Source organism: Pseudophryne corroboree, chromosome 11 (assembly GCF_028390025.1).
Source record: "Pseudophryne corroboree isolate aPseCor3 chromosome 11, aPseCor3.hap2, whole genome shotgun sequence".
Classification (NCBI taxonomy): domain Eukaryota; kingdom Metazoa; phylum Chordata; class Amphibia; order Anura; family Myobatrachidae; genus Pseudophryne; species Pseudophryne corroboree.
Genome location: NC_086454.1, coordinates 185,140,494 through 185,158,262, shown reverse-complemented (window position 1 = coordinate 185,158,262; position 17,769 = coordinate 185,140,494). Strand labels below are relative to the sequence as shown.

Genomic DNA, 17,769 nt, shown 5'->3' with positions numbered 1-17,769 from the left:
CAAACTTGTGTCATCTTATTCAAAAAGACTTGAGGCTGTAATTGCTGCTAAAGGTATTGAGCAAAGGTATTGAGCAAAGGCTGTGAATACTTATGTACATGTGATTTCTTAGTTTTTTGTTTTTAATAAATATGCAAAATTCTCAAAACATTTTTTTCACATTCTCATTATGGTGTATTGTGTGTAGAATTTTGAGGGGAAAAATGAATTCATTCCAATATGGAATAAGGATGTAACATACCAAAATGTGGAAAAAGTGAAGTGCTGTGCATACTTTCCAGATGCAATGTACACTATTAAAGTAATGGGTCAATTTGCAAAAAATATGGTGCTCTGGCTTTTTGTTTATATATTATGAACAAACGATCATTTTGATGTTTCACCGATAATCAGGAAAAATTTCCAAAATATCACCACAAATGTCAAGACAACCAAAGAATTTAACAGTGTGTTCTTGGATTGAAAATTGGTTTCATAGTGTAGTGGTTATCACATCTGCTTTAAACGCAGAATGTCCTGGCTTCAATCCCTAGTGAAATCATAGTTTTGCGCAAATTTATCAATTATGCAAATTTGGTCAACCATGCTACAACTTTCTTTAGCTAGGTGTACCACTTATTCCACTTATTCCATTTCTTCTCTACTAATGGGAATAAATGTTATCTTAAAATCTATTAGCTTTTAATTATCCCAATAACGTATTTCAGCAAACAACTGATTAAAAATCTGGAGAAGATTCAAATAATCTTCTTTTATAAGAGATTGGTAGTGATAATGCTGATTTATCCTTAGGAATGAAAGCTATACCTTAAACACACTTTAAACCTTATACAGCAATGTGATGCGTTACTAATACTCTTTAAACCTTATGCAGCAATGCAGTGTGATGTTATTACACTTTAAACCTTAGCAGGGAAAGAAAGACACGACACCAGTCTGTGGCTAAACCACTGGGTTCCGACACCACAGCGTATTATTGCTGAAAGGGGGTTACAATATAATCAATACAATACAACAGAATAATGGCTACAGTCAATGTTACATACGTGAGTGGATTCGCTTGCGTTACCCGGTCCGGTCCTCTGTCATCTGCTAGATAACGTTGTGAGTCTTGTGTCTGACCAGGCCTGCAGCAGGCTCTCTTTATACAATTCTTCCAAAAAGCAATACAATAGATACTGTAATCTTTGTCCATTGGACACAGGGATGCACATTTAAGGTACAGGAGAGGTCATAGGTTGGTTTGAATAGGTAGGCGATGTCTTTCCCAACTGCTCTTGTGGGTGGTCTCCTCTGGATTCCCGCCGCACACATAATGTATAGTAAATACAGTTTATATTTATATTCTGCTCCTGCACATAACTATCCGCAGAAACATGCAATCTTTCTCAAACCAACACCGGAATGTTACCCTTAAAATACCCTTCAGCTGGATACCAAACACCACCTTATAACCTTGTTCTGTCCCCTCCTATCCTGTAAAGGTGAATCCCTTTGTTCTGATACTATTTAAACTGCTGTTTCTTTCTGATGTGGTGCAGGGAAACTATGTGTACATTGTGCACTATTTGGATTAAATATGTAATACTAGGTGCTTCATCGCGCCCTATGGGCGCTCTTCACACCGTCGCAAGGGGCTACGCCCCCTTAACCCTTGCATGTCTATCTGGGGTTCAATATTTGTATTATATGGAGTATTACCTGCATTCCTTTGTTAGTGCCTCCAGACCCCCTACACCACCCGCTGCTCCCACTCCCCCTCCCCTCCACCACCTACAGCACCTTCAGACCCCCTCCACCATCCACCCCCCATATATGTCACCCCCCACATCAGCCCCCCTTCCAGCTGCAGCATCTGCAGACATCCTTCTCCCTCCGCGGTCCCCCCACCCTCACCCACCCCTCCCCCACCCACGGCACCCCCACATCTGCCACTCCACCACCTGCAGCACCTCCGGACTCCCTTCCCCATCCGTGGACTTCTGCAGTGCTTCCCTGCCGGCTAAAGTGTGTGAAGGAGCTGGGCGCACCTCACTGTGGGCGGCAGCACTGCAGCTAGCGGTGGGGTTGCCGGGGCTGGAGATAACAGAGGCAGTACGGAACCTGCACAGCGGCAGGTGCCCCACAAAACTGCAGCTAAGAAGCATAGAGTGTGCCAGAAAGTGATGCTCCTCCGCGCCAGAGAGACCCTGCTGAGTTTGCTGATGTGGGGGGTCTGTCTGTATGGCATACCCCCTCACACACCCCCATGCCTCCCAACTGTCCCGATTTTCGCCGGACAGTCACATTTTTACGGGGGTGTCCCGCTGTCCCACCTGCGGGCCGCAGTGTCCCGCGGGGGGGGGGAGGTGTGTCAGGTGGGAAGCTCCTGTACTTGCTGTTCTGCTTAGCAGGGCAGCGGTGAATAGACGCTGTGCGCATACGTACAGCGTCTATTTAGTGTAGGGAGAGGGGGCATCAGGGGGTACGGATTAAGGGGGGTTCCGGCAGCAGAGCCGGATTAAGAGGGGGGCCCAGGGGGTATGTACTGTGGGCCCCACAGTTTTAGGGGGCCCCCCGGCTGGAGTAGCTCTGTCTCTGCTCTGAATCTCCCCCATCCTGCCAGCTACAGTCAGCACACGCTGCTGCGTGTTGGCAGGTCTGTAGGGGTGTAGTATGGCATGCCGGTGGCCGGGCTCCCGGCGACCAGCATACCGGCGCCGGGAGCCCAACCGCCGGTATACCAACAGTGTGGCGAGTGCAAAGGAGCCCCTTGTGGGCTCGCTGCGCTCACCACGCTGTGGGTACGGTGGCGCTATTTTATTCTCCTTCCAGGGGGGTCGTGGACCCACACGAGAAAGAATAGCTGTCGGTATGCCGGGTGTCGGGATTCCGGCGCTGGTATACTGTGCGCCGGGATCCACCCCTGGGGGCATGCCAGCAGCTCACAGAGCGCTGGGCATTCCCCCTTACTGACGAAAATGTAGGCATGGCTCGCGATCACGATCCTCCCACGAAGCCGCACCCCTTTCTGTTGGCCACGCCCCCTTTTCGCCACGTGTGTGTGTGTCCCTCCTTCTGCCTGAAGAAAGCTGGGAGGTATGCACCCCCTGTCTGTGCCATGTCCATACCATCTGCTCCTAGTCTCCTATAGATTTGCCAAGATCTGTGACTCATTTGACAAACTCCGCCCTGTGTTAGCAAGTGAGGCACAAAGTCACAGATCTGGGCTATTATATAGGAGATGTTTTGATAGCCTTCCATGCACCAACAAACTCTACCGTAAATACTCATACCACACACTAATACGCAGGACCGTGGGAGCGACCATACGCAAATTGCGAATATGCGCACGCACAGCAGAGCAAGTACGCGCACGGAGGCCATCTGTGCGTAGTTTGTACGTGATGTGTGTACTGCAATATTTTTCGACTTTGACAGTCCACACTTTGGCAGTCACCAATAACTGCCACTATCTAATCACTAAACAAAAAAATATCAATACAATTTCTACAGAAGTTTGGATGGTCGGGGGAGAGTTGTAGGTGGGAAATGTATGACCTAGTGGGATAGTAGAAAGCATGTATGTATGAATCCATGTCTGAGGGGCATGTATCATTGTGCCGTATATGTTCTAAATAAGCTTCAAGGTATTGCGAAGTATACATTAAATCCTTCTCATCCCATACTAAGGGTCTGTAAATGGGCCAACAAACACTACCGAGCTCTTTTCGGCTTCTTGTTAAAACAAATGGGGTGCACATTTAGTTGATGATACATGGAGGGGGAAACATAAGTAAGTACTAGTATATGTGGATATCACCTGTCGACTATGTGTGCTATTAACTGAAAGTTGCAGAGATGAAGATAAGACATATAAGTAAAATACATTCACATAAACATTTTGGGTAGGGCTGATGTCTTTTTCCGGATGGATGTATCTGGGCAGAGGGGGAGACAAAAGAAAAACGGGTGAATGAAACAGGCCATGAATTCATTTGCAATCCTTAGCATATCACAGTCTCTATGGATGGGTCATAAATTAAATCTGCTGCTATAACAGTGCCCTCGCTCCTTAGACTCATCAACTTTGTGCCGTGCTTGCGCCGCATCAGAATTCGAACACACCTAAATATCAAACCAATAATTATGACCACTCCCAGGATACAAAGTAGAACCTTCACTACACTCATAATAACATTTTGAGCCCACTCTCCTAAACCTGAGAACCAATTTCGTGGGTTCAACCATGAGACCCAGCCGGTCAGTTCATTACTCACAGTCGCCAAGGTAAGGTTGTGTTTCCTCCTGAACTCGCACTTCAACTGCAAGATATCGTCCATCTTTTGATCGATGATCTCCGTTGGGTCGTCAGTACTGTTCGTAATATACGTACAGCACTTCACCCCATATTGAGTTGCCAGAGTAACACAGTACCCACCCGTCACGGCTGTGATATAATTTTGGACCATCCTGTGCTGAATCAGTTCCTTCTTGTAAGCTTGTAACTCCCTTCCCGTATACCTGAAGGTGTCGTCATACATCTCAGTGATATTATCTATCAAGTTCGCTAGCGCATGGATATACCTAGAATTTATAATTCCTCTGGCAGTACGGGTGATGTCTAATGCGAGAAGGAATTGAATCCCGGTGGATTCGTGGATCAAATCAGAGGCTGCGTGCTCTGTCCTATCTATGAGGTGTCTCTTGATGATGTGTTCATAGTGAGTATGAGTATAAGGAGCCTGAGCACTGCGGTGAAAGTCTTTCATCTTATCTTGGGTTATGGTCATGACCTCTTGTAGTACTCTCTCAATATAACACAATCCCTCTGAGCTCGGGGCAAGCCACTTGTACGCCTTCCTCCCACATATGAAATAGGCATCATCTGGGAGAACATAGGGGACAAAATATAACATCACCATATTGCAAATTTTCAAATTAAAGAAACCAATCCCTAGTTCTCCCATCTGCTCAGTACAAGTATCGGGCTGGATGATATGAGCACAATACCCTGGCGATACTTTTCCAACCCACATGGTCTTGCTTCCACGAGTATACCTATACCGAAAATACCTCCCACTGTTGGTTATTTGGCGTACAAGTTCAGAGTCTATGGGTATCCTATCAGCTCTGTGTGAAAAGGTCATTGTCTGGTTATTCCACGTCACTTCCCAATTTCCCGGTTTTCGGTAATTGGAAATATTAAAACACAATAAGGACCTGTCTACATGATACTGGTGGAGCTTCAACCTAGGGGGCCTATAGATATTGAATTTCTTGTCTACCGGTCTCCCACCCCGTAATTTGAGTACCTCATCTATTGCTAAAGGGTACGGTACTAATCCTGACTTGCTCTGACCTTGAGGTACCTGTGAGCACACCCAGCATTCTGTCTGGTTTAAGACCTTACCCACTAGTGAGTGGTAATCACTCAACGGATGACGGTCCACGTCGATATTAAGGTTGGACTGACATCTCTGGATGCACCCATCCTCATCTATATTCTCACAATTCCTACAAATACAATATTCATCAGACAATAACCCCTCACAGTGCCTCCGAGCTCCCTGACTACCAGAGCGCTTACTGATGCCAGCCTTTACCAAATGATGTGCTGATCCTGAGATACAAATTCATACTTGCCATCAGAACCCATTCCAGATCCCTGCTCGACCTCTCTGGGACCCTCACCAAAACATACTGTCCTTATCAGAACAAAACATAAACATACTGTCCTTATCAGAAATACTAACAGAACCCTAAACGCAGTCTCTTGTGATCGATCCATTTCGTTTAAGGAAAGGAGGAAAATAAGAAGGGGCAAAAACAGGAAAATGCAGGGGGAGGTGAAAACAAAGAATGATACTACAACCGTTCTAGATCTGTGCTCGGATGCCCTTCAACAGTCCTGCCTCTCAACCTTCCCGGAACAGACACTCCAGTGATACGAGGTTCTCTACACTCTGCTCTTTGTCACAAGTTCTCTCCGGGTCAGCGGCCTTTCTGTAGGGAACATAAATCTTGCATTTCAATGTGTTTAACTGTTGTGTATTATCAGTTGTGTGAAGTAAACCATCTGTGGAAAGTGAAAAGAGGAAATAATAAAAAGAAAATTTTTCAGATTTGCGTTTACCATCAGGTTGTCACGCCATCATGCATATCGGTGTCTATATACAGTCTCCCTTCACCCGTATCACATTCTCCACCCTTTGTGCATGACCAGGCACACTGATACTGGTGTCCCTATGCTGGTGAGATATACTGGATTTGGGCAGAACTCTGAAAGACCGAGTAGGCTTGTGGCATCTGAACTGTAACCCTGTTGGTGAACATAAGAGATGAAGAGGAAACTTTGAAGACAAATCACATAGAGTTTAGTAACAGATAAGTTGGTAGAGGCAAAGAAGATTTTACAAAGTTTGACATCTGTATTGGGCACTAAGGGGAATGATTCTCTACTCGGTCTGCTCCCCCCCAAAAAAATCTATGTGTGTTATATCTCTACTGGGACTATCCCAGCCATCAATCCAGTGTCCTGTCCATTCTAAATTCATAGGGAACCCGGTATCTTTGAGATAATTTCCTCTACCTGTGATGGACATGCATCTAGAACAGCGAAATGCAACCTTAGTCTTTGTGGGTATCCAACATAATTCGTACTTCCTGGGCGGGAGCACGCTATATGTATACCATCTCTAACAAAACTTCTGTTAAGTTAATTAGAGGTCACTTCTGCTAGAGAGAGAAGCAAAAGTTTAGAGGCCTCCTCCTAACCCCAGTAAGTTCTGTCAAAAGGGTAAAGTTGCTTTTATTTCATTCTTCCCATTAACCGAATCTGTGTTTTCTATATGGCTCGTGACTCCTTACTATATGTCCCTTGATCCCGTCTATGTGTTTAATAATGTGGCTTGTTTTCTATGTCTAGGGGTCTATATTGGCTATGTGCTCTACTACTATTGCACTCTCTAGAAAAATGTCCTTTATTGTTTTACAAATTTAACAATTTCTCGGTCTTTTCTTATCACCAGGGTTTTGGGGTTTAGGCTGATGAGACTCTGGTGCAAGAGCCTGTATACTTTCAATCCTCAGCCTCTCCTCCTGCAGTTCACTACGCCTAGCAATATTCTTATGCTGTTCAATTGCGCACTGTCTACGACAAGCTACTGTGGCCCCTCTCCAATCAGGCAAAAAATGTTTGTACCTGTCCCTTACTGTCTGATTGAGTCCGTCCATTAATACAGAAACCGCTACCTCCCTGTAATTTGCATCGTTCCCTGTATCTAACACGCCCATGTATCTATCTATTATTTGCAGGTCCTGATGGAAGTATTTAGATGTCATTGAATTTTCCCTCTGTTTTATGGAGAAAATTTTTCTCCATTTAACAGTTGTGGGGAAATACAACTCTAGTTGCATGTTAATTTGCTCTAAGTTCTCCTGATTGTGTTTTGTCAGTCATAAGACTATCCGACTCTAATCTACAATCAGTGATACATTTTTTGGGTGTCAATATTAGGAGGTAGGCACGCTTTCAAAAATATCCGCCAGTGTTTGTTTGTCGGTTCATACGCATTACCCAGATCTCTGAAAAATTTCTGACATCTGGCTAAATGCTTCCGAGGGTCGGGGAATTCTGAAATGATTGATCGCAGCTCATCTCTGGGCCATGGCCAATACATGACATTATTCCTGGTGAGGATTATTCCCTGACTATCGGTTCCCCCATTGGGGGTTACTATTTCCAAGACAGGGTGTAATCCTACCATTCCGTTCCTAATCTGTTTACTGTGAGGTGTTCTTGTCTCTGTGCAATGAACTGTCTCACTCTTACCGGTAGCTGTGACCTCACCAGTTCTTTCATTGGGGAATATTGTTACTGCTCTACCTGGTTGGACAGGCTCCACCTGAGTTTCCTGCAGCAAGGTGACTGCTTGGAGAAGAGCTGCGATTTGGCTGGATATATTTGTTATTAAAAAAAAATATAAATTCAATATATATATTACAAAGTACAGTATACCTATAGTTACAACTCATACAGTAAGCAGCTAAAACATATAGTTACATACAATTACAGTTACAGGCCAGCGATACAATTACCATTCCCTTCAATGCATCTTATGTCGCCAGCAAGTCCATCATCCTCTTGTGACCTATAACCTCGAAAAGACTTCAAAAACAGGATACATCTTGCAAAAAAAATAATTAGGGTTAATACAATGTTTTTACATACTACTATATTTTACGGATATACCATTGACTGCAGCCATCTTCTCTCCCGCAACATACGGTAGTGGTGGTGGTGCGGTCGCCATTATTTTCCCGCTAGGTTTGGAACCTGCTGCGCGAGCTAATTCTCTTTGTATATCCCCCTCCTGTTGCCATAAATTTAAACAATCTGTCTAATCCTTTGTTTTCTGGATTTAAGAAGACATATTTTACTGCCTACATTCTGCAGTGCCTCTGGTTCAAAGCCGCCCACCCTAGGGAATGGTTCCCTATCATTGTTAGTCATACGTACCCATTCAGACAAAAAGCCTTCCATGTGTGGACCATATTTCCCACACATAACAAACCTCGCTGACCCCATGGGCCGTGGCTCTTCAACCTGAACCCTGGTGACAAAACGTCCACCGCTTGTGCAATTGGATCCCATCATGGGCTTTTTCCTTTTACGCAATCCCTAATGCACAATACGAATAGACTGTGAAAGTTCTTAGAGCGCTTTCACCCACTCAACGCCCACGTTGGCCAGTACTACCATACACTGTCCATAGCGAAGGCAATGTACCCAACCTAGGGCCCTATCTGACCTATATTTACTGGAAGTTTTTAGGTTTAACTAACCCTTTCCAGTAAAGTATCCACCGTTGGAGATTTTCCTGAGAGAGACCAGCGAAAACTCCCTATGCACTTTGTTATACACAAATCACGCTTGCGTATGCTCTATGCAGCGCTAATGATACCGCGATTTTATGCAAAAGCTCGTAAAAAGGATATCAAGTTGCGCTATCTATCGCACCCACAAACGCGCGGTCCAATCGCACAGCATATAGGTACTTGTTACTTATCTGCCGTACGACCACGGGTCGTTGTACAAACTGGGACCCTCAGTCCGGAGCGTAATACAAAAAAAAACTTTTAACTTCAATACTTCGCAATACAATGCACTATCACGCTCCTCTACAAATCACCTCACGATTTGCGTATTAAACCTTATACTAACGTGAGTCAGCCTTCTCACGCCACCAAGCCTCCACTCACTTGATGTACCGAACGACGGGATCCCGAAGTACTGGGTTCGAATTTCACTCACTCCTACGTTCGCTCACTCAGGTATACTTGGTTTTTCTGTACAGAAAATTAGGATTCATTCAAGTTGGCAGCTTTACCCCCAGAGGCAATTAAAAAAATTATTTATACTAAATTTTGTTTTTATATAAAATTTCTTTAGAAACCGGGTAGTTTGGTGCTATTGTAGCGTGGCTACTGTCCCGCCTTTAAACTAAACGAACTATTGTGTAATTTGTACTTAGCGACCGTACTTCTTATGCAATTTGCGTAAACACGCTACCGTGCGTGTCTCTTACGACGCGTGTGCAGTTCTGTACTTTGTCCGAGACGTGTACAAAACCGTACGTCTGCAATTAAACAAATCCCACAACTTCTATAAATGTGAGCAATACCAACTATAATTGCTCACTTAACACAACACACATTCTTTCTGTATAAAACCTATTACGACTGGGCCAGACCTGCATTTTGTGTCTTTTACATTTACATCCTTAAACATTTTTTTTTGTCTTAACTATAAAGCAACAAATGTATTCGGTTTCACACAGATCTATATGAATCTAGCAATGATTAATAATTTAAATGATATGATTCAGATTGGATAGCCATCTTGCAGAATATACATTGATATAAACACACACATAATTATAATATTATATATATGTACCATTCACTGGTCTCCTATGGGACTCATTTACCCATTCAGTGCTTCTAATTTGCATATCAATGCTATGTAAAGGTGGTTTTTCACTGTTAGGAAAAAGCAGTTACACAGGTTAATTTGCATTTCAATGGCTATCTTATAGCAAGCAGAGTTAACTAAATCCTAGAGGTAAAAGAAAAAAAAACTTTGTTTATATCTGTGTGTAATTCTTACATCAAGTATTCATCTCACTATTAATTTTCACTAGGCCCCATTGAAACTATTTGTAATTGACTATGGCATGGGTTAAATAAATGCATTGGTAACTCATAAACCGTGTTTCATGTGACCAATGAAAGCTGATTATTCTGAGCAGACTGAAAATCAGCCATTTAGAAAAATGACCTTCCCAAAATGGCCGCTGCTCCTCCCCCTTCCACATCCATGAGGGTTACACAAAATGGTGGACAGGCCATGTGGTTAGTCCAAAATGGAGGACAGACCATGCAGCTTCCTTTCACAAAGAAATCACACATCATACAAGCACCAGAAGTTATTTTAGGCCTGATTTAAAAATAAAAACTATATCAAGGCTATGCAGCAACTTTTAAATGTACTTTTAAACCTACTTAACAGATAAACAATCCAATCTGAATCAAACACAATATGACTTATTTGAACCTTGTTTTGCAACAATAAAAATACATTTTAGCATCTTAAATATTATGAGAAACGCATTGTCCCTTGAATTTCATATCAGCGGCTTACTGATACCACAACAATACATTAACGTGGATGTAATTTTCATCAGCTTCTCAATGCGTCCATTGGAGCCGGTCAATTACAGCCGCGTTTGTAATGTACAGTGCATCATCAAGAACGTGAGAGCCCCCAATTGATAATGCTGATTTATCCTTAGGAATGAAAGCTATACCTTAAACACACCTTAAATACACTTTAAACCTTGTACAGCAATGTGATGCATTACTAATACACTTTAAACCTTATGCAGCAATGCAGTGTGATGTTATTACACTTTAAACCTTATGCAGCAATGCAGTGTGATGCTATTACACTTTAAACCTTATGCAGCAATGCAGTGTGATGCTGTTACACTTTAAACCTTATGCAGCAATGCAGTGTGATGCTATTACACTTTAAACCTTATGCAGCAATGCAGTGTGATGCTATTACACTTTAAACCTTAGCAGGGAAAGAAAGACAATACAACAGAATAATGGTTACAGTCAATGTTACATACGTGAGTGGATTCGCTTGCGCTACCCGGTCCGGTCCTCCATCATCTGATAGATAACGTTGTGAGTCTTGTGTCTGACCAGGCCTGCAGCAGGCTCTCTTTATACAATTCTTCCAAAAAGCAATACAATAGAGACTGTAATCTCTTTGTCCATTGGACACAAGGATGCACATTTACAGTACAGGAGAGGTCATAGGTCGGTTTGAATAGGTAGGCGATGTCTTTCCCAACTGCTCTTGTGGGTGGTCTCCTCTGGATTCCCGCCGCATACATAATGTACAGTAAATACAGTTTATATTTATATTCTGCTCCTGCACATAACTTTCCGCAGGAACATGCAATCTTTCTCAAACAACACCAGAATGTTACCCTTAAAATACCCTTCAGCTGGATACCAAACACCACCTTATAACCTTATCACCATTAATATCACCATTAAGAAAGCCGATAAAGGTGGTGATCTTTTAATCCAAGATACAAGTGATTATCTCAAAGAAACCTCTTCTCAGTTGGGTAATAAACTGTTTTATCAAACCTTATCCTCGAACCCTACATTAACTTTTCAGAAAAAATTAAAGGTTCTTTTGGATGATGCCCTGGACATGGGCGCAATTTCCAAAAGATACCTGGCAGTTCATTTATACCACTTACCCTATCACTCCAATTTATTATCATTTACCTAAAATTCACAAAACACTTATTTGACCCCCGGGGAATCCCATTATTTCTGGTATCGGGTCTATCACTTCTAATTTGTCACATTTTGTTGATGCACATTTACAAAAGTATGTCACTAAATTAGAATCATATACTAGAGACACAACACAATTTCTAAATATTATTAAAGAAATCAGATGGAAAAAATCATATTACTTCCTTACATGCGATGTAGAATCGCTTTATTCCAGATTGGAAGTAATTACTCAGGTGTTAGATAAAGATCCATCCTTAGAAGAAAAACTGAGGATGTTTATAGTGGCATCAATAAAATATATATTGGAACACAATTACTTCACATTTAATAAACAATTTTATTTACAGACACGGGGTACCGCTATGGGGACCATGTTCGCCCCGAATTATGCAAACCTCTATATGGGCACACTTGAGGATGCGCTCATTTGGGGTGGTGACTTTGGGGCAAACCTGGTCCTATATAAGCGGTACATTGATGATTTATTTTTTTATTTGGGATGGGGATTTAACTTCTATCACTTCATTCGTTAATCACTTTAATTGTAATAATTTTGGTTTAAAATTTACGCACTCGGCACACCCTCACTTTATTACTTTTTTGGATGTTGTGCTCCTGTCTAGGGCAGAAAATATAGAAACTAAAACTTTCTTCAAGCCAGTTGATACAAATAACTTTCTAAGGTATGGTAGTAGTCATCTGCGTGCATGGCGGGATAATGTCCCCAAAAGCCAATTTTATAGGATTAAAAGAAATTGTTCCAGACAAGATACCTATCAAGAACATGTTAAAATAGTATATGAAGCTTTTGAGGATCAAGGTTACCCTTCTTATATTTTGAAAAATGCGTTAGAGGATACTAACAAGAAAGATAGATGTGCATTACTTGTAAAAAATGTAAATAGTAATAAAAATAAAAATATTAATAGAATTATTAGTAAAGGTGAGGGGAAAGAGATAAAGAAGACTCCATCAGGGATACATTAGTTTTTGTGACACAGTATAATACTCATGCTGCGGACATAAGAAGAATTATTAATCAGAACTCGGCTATATTTAAAGTAGACACTTTATTGAATGTAGGGTCTGACATTAATCTTAAAGTGGTATATAGGAAGTCGGACACTTTGCAATCAAAATTAGCTCCCAGTATGTTTGGGAAGAGGAAACCCAAACAAGAGAATGATAAGATAAAAAAGAGTATGGGTATTAAAGATTGGAGATTAGAAAGACCAAAGGGCTTCTTCAAGTGTGCTAAAAATAAGTGTCTTACTTGTAATTATGTTGGTTCAAGGAAAGTAACCAGTTATAAGTCAACTATTACAGGAGAAATCCATCTTATAGAAAATTTTACTAATTGTGAATCTTCTTATGTTGTGTATCTACTTACTTGTGGGTGCGGCCGACAATATGTTGGTCGCACCATTAGAAAATTAAAAATAAGTTTTTTGCAACATAGACGTAACATCCTGAAGAAAAGTTTATTACACAGTATATCTAGACACACATACCACTGCCAACAAGGGGAATTAAAGAATATTACCATATGTGTAATTGAACAAGTTAGAATGACTGAAAGAGGGGGAGATAGGTTTAATCTGCTATGCAGAAGGGAAGCTTATTGGATATTCCGATTAAAGACATTGGAACCCTTAGGGCTCAATGAGAACATTGAATTAAATAACATACAGGAATTATGATGCCTCTTTCCAAATTGAATATTTGGTATTCTATAGACGAAACGAAACGAAAAATAACAATAATTAATCTAAATATGAATAATAATTAAAATAATAAATATATAAAAATAATTATATCTGGATGAGTATTTATAATGATTAGGTATTAAATATACTAATATTGTCCCCTTATGAGAAGGAAAACTGAAGGGATGTTCTCTATTTGTCTTTCTTTGTTTCTTCCTCCCTATAAACTATTAATTATTAAATATTGAATATTAAATTAAAATATATGTCTCTATATATGATCTCTGTCTCTTCCTATAGGATAACTGGATATATGACTGTTTTTTCTATAAACATCTCTCTATATACTTTGACCTGTCTGACCTATAAATATTTGCATATATTTTATTTTATTTTTTAATAAGATCGTTATAAATAAATATATATATATATATATATATATATAAATAATCTGTCAAACAAGTATTTAATATCAATATATACATGGAAGATTAAATTTAATTGAAATCTGAGAAGATATGATAATATGTAATATGTTTATATATTTATTCAGATATTTAAAAGAAATCTTTCTCAGATTTATGTATTGTCTATGTGTTTATATGTATGTATGTATATGCATATATATGCATATTTGTTTTGTTTATCTAGTATTTAATAATTGTTGGATTATAGATTGTATATTCGTTTTATTATCTCTTTTATTCTGAATTGAGTAATAGACAGGCACCTCAATAATATAATATAACTGTTTTGTACTATGTAAATGTTAGCAAGGACATATTAACGAGCTAATGATTCACTTATTAATTATTTGCTGTGGATATGAAATAATGCTGATAGAACAGAATGGGAGCGTATTCCAATTAAGGGAGCTTAAGAGTTCATATGAATTATCCAATTGGGAGCCCCTTGAGGGGATAAAAAGAGACCATGGAAATGAGCCTATCATCCTCTGATGAAACCGCCATCTTTGTGGGCGGAGAAATGCATCAGGTGACTCGTTTTCAAGTGAACCGCAAGTGGAACGCAAAGTCCAGAAGCCGGTAGCCCGAAACCGGAAGTCGCGGTACGCGACACACACAGGCGTCTCCACTTTCCCACAGCTGCTGCGGCTGTGCACGAACCTGTGGACACAGCTACGAGTCCCCCATCCCCTGCACCCGACATCAGGACCCCAGCGATTGTGGACCAGGCAGGAGGAATTAATAGGAAGACATCCAGGTTTTGCACATCACAGGAGCGCTCCTGATACCTATGAATGAGTGAAGTATTTACAACATCTTTACAAAAAACAGCACCTTTCTCCTAAGTGGCGTGTGTTTACATCATTATCTGTGAATATTCTCTACACAAATTATTAATCAGCCGGTTTGGAGTCAATATTGTATTCACGTGTGCATGAAATCAAACCAATTCAGCTGAAGGAGAACTATCCTGTAATTTCTTTAATCTATACAGGTGCATGCAATTAAGCTCTCTTCCTTGTGATTTACTTTCTGCACAACTAACAGCCAACTTTCTGCACAACTAACAGACTAAAACTAATCTAATTCTGTTTACATATGTGCATGGAATCTGACCATATCAGCTGAAGGAGAACTAATACACAATTGTTCTAATCTAGATAGGTGCATGCATTTAAGCCCTTTTTCCTGAATGAGCATTATACTAACCAAAGCATTAGTCTGTGTGGAGCTAATATTAATATATGTGGAGTAATTAACAAAATTAATGTTTTTTGGTCTTATGGTAATTACTCTTGTTTTAGTGTGTGCATTTTAAGATTTTACATTTAATTAGTAATAAATCATTAATTTGTATCAAAACAGCAGTCGGTTACTATATTTTTCTGTGCGCCTTCACTTATATTTTTTCTTGTTTGCATATGTATGTTGGGTGGATTTCTAGGTCCACATTGTGAAGGCAGCTGAATATAGGTTGTCCTCTCTCTTTTTATAGAGACAGTACTTATCATTAATCTAGCGCCAGACACTTTGATCTTGTTACATTCATCTTGCCATCAATTTTGACCAAGTTTCCAGTGCCTTTGTAGCTCACACATCCCCAAAACATCAGCGATCCACCTCTGTGTTTCACAGTAGGAATGGTGTACCTTTCATCATAGGCCTTGTTGACTCCTCTCTAAATGTAACGTTTATGGTTGTGGCCAAAAAGTTCAATTTTGGTCTCATCACTCCAAATTACTTTGTTCCAGAAGTTTTGAGGCTTGTCTCTGTGCTGTTTGGAGTATTGTAAGCGGGTTGCTTTGTGGCATTTGCGTAGTAATGGCTTTCTTCTGGCGACTCGACCATGCAGCCCATTTTTCTTCAAATGCCTCCTTATTGTGCATCTTGAAACAACTACACCACTTTGTTTCAGAGAGTTATGTATTTCAGCTGAAGTTATATGTGGATTTTTCTTTGCATCCCGAACAATTTTCCTGGCAGTTGTGGCTGAAATTTCTGTTGGTCTACCTGACTGTGATTTGGTTTCCACAGAATCCCTCATTTTCCACTTCTTAATTAGAGTTTGAACACTGCTGATTGGCATTCTCAATTGCTTGGATATGTTTTTATATCCCTCTCCTGTTTTATACAGTTTAATTACCTTTTCCCGCAGATCCTTTGACAATTCTTTTGCTTTCCCCATGACTCAGAATCTAGACACGTCAGTGCAGCACTGGATGAAAGATGCAAGGGTCTTTCAGGAGTCCAGAAACTCACTGACCTTTAATACACACACTGATTACAAGCAAACAGATCACAGGTGAGGATGGTTACCTTTAGTAGCCATTCATACCCGTTTGTGTCAACTTGTGTGCATGTTATCAGGCCAAAATCTCCAGGGAATGTAAACTTTTGATTAGGGTCATTTGGGTAGTTTCTGTTGTCATTATGATTTAAAAAGAGTAAACACAGTTGTTTGACAATAAATGGCTTCACCCAACCACTAACCATGAGTGAAAGAAAAGTTTGTGAGTTATCATTCATATTCTCTGACAAATGGCCAGAAAATCACAAATTCTGCTAGGTTATGTAAACATATGAGCACAACTGTATTGGGGAAAAAAAAGAAGACTGCTTTCCACCATAATTCAGCCCCCATATTGGTCACAGTTCTTTTCACGTATTCAGCTCCATATTTGAGGGGTTAGAGCATTGGTCTTATAAATCAGTGGTTGTGAGATCAAATCTCAGTGGGGCCTAGAGCTACTTCATTGTTTATAGCTACTAAAACTTAAATTGCAGCTATCAGTGTTAAAATAATCTGCTCAAGAGCTTTAAGTGAGGATATACATTTCAATTTGGACAGAGATTTATGATGTTCAGTTTAATCTGCTAATTGGTTCCAAGAGCATGTCTGAGAATTATTTTAATAGATTTATTGTCAGACATGCTAATAATTCCTTCATAATTATTCAATATCATTACAAACTGAAGAAAGCGATTTCCCATAAATAAACTTTAATGATAGCAACAATGGTATGTACAGTGTATCAGCCTATATTGCACCGTGCAGGTTTCTTCATCAGTTGACCCAGAAGAGTTTTGAACTGACAACTGTAGCTTGAAGAAGGCACAACTGAAGGCTGTTTTGGACATGTAAGCATACATAAAGTACAAATGCAAGCATACTCAAGGAAATGACCACTATGTATCACAAATAACTCAACAAAGACATTCACCCATATCATTCTGAAGGCATTCCAGACTAAGGTGCACAAGGTTTGCGACGCATTGAAAATATGACCAACATTTCCTTATTTATATATACCCCTATTCAACATACAACAGCTAATCTGAAAATTTCTTCAAATTGTTTAATAGGTTATCCACTGCATGTTCCAAGCAAGCATTTCAGCATGGGTAATTTGTAAGAAGTGTACATTTGGAGAATGTGCTACAATTAATAATATCCAATAAGGTTACTGAAATTTGAAGAAGACTGTTTTCCACCATAATTCAGACCCCATATTGGTCACACTTCTTTCTACTCATGTGACTCCATAGCTCAGGGGATAGAGCACTGGTCTTGTAAACCAAGGGTTGTAGTTCAAATCCTACTTGGGACTAGTACTACTTTATTGTTACAGCTGCTAAAACTTAAATTGCATCGGTGTACCTCACATATTGAGGCATTTGATTGTCAAGATGACCAAAACATCTTACAGTGTGTTCAGAGATTATGTTAT

At 40.4% G+C, this 17,769-nt stretch overlaps 1 non-coding gene across 1 annotated transcript; it reads left to right on the top strand.

The window, feature by feature from the left end:
* Positions 1 to 468: 468 nt before the first annotated feature.
* Positions 469 to 541, top strand: TRNAL-UAA (transfer RNA leucine (anticodon UAA)). The gene has a single exon. It is a non-coding gene; the product is annotated as a tRNA-Leu (tRNA).
* Positions 542 to 17,769: the final 17,228 nt, after the last annotated feature.